The sequence below is a fragment of the Bos grunniens genome, chromosome 6 (genome assembly GCF_055505025.1).
Source record: "Bos grunniens cultivar Pamir isolate PY7600 chromosome 6, Bosgru_T2T1.0, whole genome shotgun sequence".
NCBI classification, from domain to species: Eukaryota; Metazoa; Chordata; class Mammalia; order Artiodactyla; family Bovidae; genus Bos; species Bos grunniens.
Window position 1 is genome coordinate 37,090,137 of NC_141170.1, and position 5,255 is coordinate 37,095,391.

Sequence of the window (5,255 nt, forward strand, 5' to 3'; positions counted from 1 at the left end):
AAGAAAAATGTGTGAATTCCTTATATCTACCTCTCCCCACATACAGAGATGATAATATTTAAAATAAATGCTAAAATATGAATCTGTAATGAAAATTTTGCTGTAATGAAGAGGTTTCTTATAACTATCTTTTCAGAATAAACAGTTCTAGTTTCTGCCTGTTACACATGGAATAAACCATGATGTTGGGTGATAAATAACATGAAGTGAAAGTCAGAGAAACTAAGCCAGGATGAGATGCAAAGAGAAAAGAAAAGGCAATGAACTCAGCATTAGGAAATTTGTCTGCATGGTTCAATGACAAACACAGTTATCACCTCCTTACAGCATATTACATTCATCTTTTATGTGTAAAATCGAATAAACTGTATTGGACTTAGGACATTTAAACTATGTATTCAGTTGCTTCACTCGTATCCAACTCTGTGAGCTGTAGTCTGCCAGGCTCCACTGTTCATAGGATTCTCCAAGACAAGAATAATGGAGTGAGTTGCCATGTCCTCATGCAGGGTATCTTCCCGACCCAAGGATTGAACCTGTGGGATCTCCTGCATCTTCCTCATCACAGGCAGATTCTTTACTGCTGAGCCACCCAGGAAGGCCCCATTTAAACTATAATCAATTACTATATATTGTGCGTGTGTGTGTGTCATAGAGGGTTTTACTTGAAAGGTGGACAAAATGAAGACAGATCCAAATCCTCACAGACCATTTAGTTAAAATATTACTTAAAAAAATATTACTTTGGTGGGGGAAAACAAGAGTACAGATAGTACCACAAAGTATAAAAAAATGCAAAAACCAGCTTATATGAACGTGTTGACTATTGACGATGTCACTATTAAGAATATAACAAAATTAGTTTTGAGGTATTTTCTAATGCAGGCTGGACATTTAAAAAAGTGGGGAAAAAAAACATAGACGTATGAATTCAGTATTGACTCAATCTCTTCTATTCATAGTCTGATAAATTAATTGATATTTTAAATGGCTATTTTATATTCATAAAATATCCAAGATCAAGTTTATGCTGCAGAAATAGTATTTCAAGTTCTAAAATAACATGCTTTACAGTGGCCCAAAGCTGCATATGGTAAAACTACTTCTGGAAAATGTAGTTAACATGGGCCTAGCTATATTTTGATTAACTCTAAACTTACTTCTAGATGAAAAATAAGCTGTCCACTCTTAAAATTTCACTAATTTCCACCAATTCCATTTTCAGGATACTAATAGAACTTTGTAATAAAACACTTCCAACATGAAAATGTACCTAAGAAAGATTATTTAAAAAAAAAAAGTTTAAAATAAAATCTGCTATCATTTAAAAAAAAGAGTTCACTTAAAAATTAGTTGAAAAAAATACACCTAGAGTACCATTCCAAAGAAAAAACTTTTTATGACTTCAGTGACACATTATTTTTAAGCAATAGCAGTATTAAACACCTTTATATGCTTCAAAATACTGTTGACAATTTGCTTTTTTTTTTTTTTTAACATTGCATTAGGTGCCATTGAAGAGACTCTTGTTCTCTGAGAGCCAGTTTCCTTGTTACTGCAGGAGATACTGTCAGGCAGGACAATTATAATTGTGTAAGCAGTGCTGAAATACTGTGATACCAAATACTGTTGAAGTCTGGAGGGACCTCCTGTCGCACAGGGTGACAGTTACATGTCTAAAAAGTCACTCAAATCAGTCACAGTTACTAAGCCGCTTTTCAGTGTACTGGATTCATCCTGAGGTCCTTCTCCCTTCGGCCCTTTCAGGTTAGTTGCACCCCAGGCATTGGCACTTGAGTAGAATTAGACTCATTGTTCACAGGTGGAGGAGGTTCCTTCTCTCCCAACTCTTCTCTGCATAGATTTCTCTTCCTCTAAGGATGATATGTCCCAGTCGTCATCATCCACATCTGTACACTTTAAATCTTCTTTTAGTTCAATTTTTGATGAACATGTCAGCAACATTAATCCTACCACCTGGCTTATTCCCTGCCCTTCTTCCAGTTCCGACTGTAACTGGAGAGTGTGGACTAGCCGCGGCTGAGCACCATCAAAGTGGACAAGGTGGCTGGTGCCGTGGACGTGCACATGCTGCAGGAGAACATCACCTTCTGCAAGCTGGAGGACGAGAAATATTTAAGCTGCCAGTCATAGGTGGACCAGGTGCTGCTAAAGCTCATCCACCTGGAGCAGCTCACCATCAAGTACCTGCTGCACTCGCAGGAGTTGCGCACCTCGCAGCTGTACGACCTGGAGGAGCTGCTGTGCTCGAGCCTGGCTGGGGGCGAGAAGAGCAGGAAGCTCCTCGCCAAGCAAGCGGGCAAGATCAAGCTGCTCAAGGAAGAGTGTAAACGCAGGAAGAAGTTGATGCCTACCCAGCAGCAGATGATTGAGGCCAAAGCCAGCTATTACCAGTGCCATTTTTGTGACAAGGCCTTTATGAACCAAGCTTTCCTACAAAGTCATATTCAGTGCTGCCACCCTGAAGATTCACATCTTGAGTATAAGACAAGGACGCAGACGGACAAGCTCCAAAGTGAGATCGACATGTTGAAGTTGCAGCTCACCAAGTCTCAGCTACAGGCGGCACAGCATGTGCATGCAGTCAAGTTCTCTAAGGAATATGAAATACAGAAAACAAAAGAGGAAGAATTTTTGAAGTTATTTGATAGATGGAAAGATGAAGAAAAGGAGAAACTAGTTGATGAAATGGAAAAAGTCAAGGAAATGTTTATGAAAGAGTTTAAAGGACTGACTTCTAAGAACTCAACATTAGAATATCAATTGTCAGAAATCAAGAAGCCCAATATGCAGATCAAGTCTAACATAGGTATGCTAAAAGATGCACATGAGTTTAAAGAAGCATGTCCTCAGCATCCCCATGATTTCCATAATGTGATTGCAGCTACTTGACAGTCAGGAAAGCAAGTGGACAGTTCATGTTCAGGCTCTTCCTCACGAACACAAGAAAGAAAAGAGCCGGCTCCTGTCACATAGGCAGAAACTTCAAACCTCAGTGATAGATGATCAAAGTGCAAGTAATGTCTTCTACAAGAAAAGGATAGAAGAGCTAGGGCCGAGATTCCAGGAGCAGAACGAGCCGATTATCACTCAGAGACAGCAGATTAAAGCGTTTGCCACTAAATCATTAAACAGTGACAGAACCATAAGGGAATCTTTTAACCTGGCAGACTTTTGAATCTAAGCCAACTGCCCCAACTGTACCTATGAATGCTCCAACCCCCCAGACAGTGGATGTGAAGTCAAGTCTAACAATGGCACATGTAAGGGAAAATGAACAGAAATTAAATGACAACTAGATACATACAAGGAAAACTGAAGAATAAGCCTTCTCTCACTAAGGAAATAAGAACCGTTTTGGAGCAGAATTTTGTGGAGAAACTGGAAATCTTGGGGATTAATACAAATATACACGGTATTCCAAGCGATCCCTTGAATAGAGGGCTAAGAACTGTGGATTGAGAAGATCCACTGGAAATGGAAACAGCAACCAACTTCAGTATTCTTGCCTGGAAAATCCCATGGACAGAGGAGCCTAGGGGGCTACAGTCTATGAGATCACAAAGAGTTGGACATGACTTAATGAATAAACAACAACAGCAGCAGTACCATTTGAGTTTGATTGTTAATCCAAGATGAAAAGATGTTAAACACAGGAACTTTCTTTGTCTCCATATACCAATTTCTCCAAACTATTCTGTAGAAGTAGATATTAATCCTATAGTTTTGCTTCATCACAATTTCTTGCTGTAACTCTTATTTTTGTTTGTTTTTAGTAACAAAGAGTGCATTTACCAGATTTTCTTTGATATATTACCTATGATGGTCTTATGATCTGTTCTTATTTAATAGAGCAGTTACTTTGGGCTTAAGTAATCCCAGAAAGACAGTGCATAACTTTGGGCTAATAGTTAATGTTCCTTCTATAGTCAACAAAAGAGTCTGAAATGCAGTACTTAGGTACAGTCTCCAAAATGACAGAATGATCTCCGTTTCCAAGGCAAACCATTCAATATCACAGTAATGTAAGTCTATGCCCGGACCAGTAAAGCTAAAGAAGCTGAAGTTGAATGGTTCTATGAAGACCTACAAGACCTTCTAGAATTAACACAAAAAGATGTCCTTTTCATTATAGGGGACTGGAATGCAAAAGTAGAAAGTCAAGAAATACCTGTAGTAACAGGCAAATTTGGCCTTGGAGTACAGAATGAAGCAGGGCAAAGACTAACCGAGTTTTGTCAAGAGAATGCACTGGTCCTAGCACATACCCTCTTCCAACAACAAAAGAGAAGACTCTACACATAGACATCACAAGATGGTCAACACTGAAATCAGATTGATTATATTCTTTGCAGCCAAAGATGGAGAAGCTTTATACAGTCAGCAAAAATAAGACTGGGAGCTGACTGTGGCTCAGATCATGAAATCCTTATTGCCAAATGCATACTTAAATTGAAGAAAGTAGGGAAAACCACTAGACCATTCAGGTATGACCTAAATCAAACCCCTTATGACTATACAGTGGAAGTGAGAAATAGATTCAAGGGATTAGATCTGAAAGACAGAGTGCCTGAAGAACTATGGATGGAGGTTCATGACATTGTACAAGAGGCAGTGATGAAGATCATCCCCAAGCAAAGGAAAACAAGACGCAAAATGGATGTCTGAGGAGGCCTTACAAATAGCTGTGAAAAGAAGATAAGTGAAAGGAAAAAGAGAAAAGGAAAGATATACCCATTTGAATGCAGAGTTCTAAAGAATAGCAAGGAGAGATAAGAAACTCCTCCTCAGTGATCAATATAAAGAAATAGAGGAAAAAATAGAATGAGAAAGACTAGAGATCTCTTCAAGAAAATTAGAGATACCAAGGGAATTTTTCATGCAAAGATGGGCACAATAAAGGACAGAAATAGTAATGGTATGGACAAACAGAAGCAGAAGATATTAAGAAGAGGTGGCAAGAATACACAGAAGAGCTATACAAAAAATATCTTCATGATCCAGATAACCACGATAGTGTGATCACTCACCTAGAGCCAGACATCTTGGAATGTGAAATCAAGTGGGCCTGAGGAAGCATCGCTATGAACAAAGCTAGTGGAGGTGATGGAATTGAAGTTGAGCTATTTCAAATCCTGAAAGATGATGCCATTAATGTGCTGCACTCAATATGCCAGCAAATTTGGAAAACTCAGCAGTGGCCACAGGACTGGAAAAGGTCAGTTTTCACTCAA

General features: G+C 38.8%; 1 pseudogene; it reads left to right on the forward strand.

Moving 5' to 3' along the window:
• The first annotated feature begins 1,968 nt into the window (after positions 1-1,968).
• Positions 1,969-3,483, forward strand: LOC147370593 (cilium assembly protein DZIP1-like; annotated as a pseudogene).
• The last annotated feature ends 1,772 nt before the right edge of the window (positions 3,484-5,255 follow it).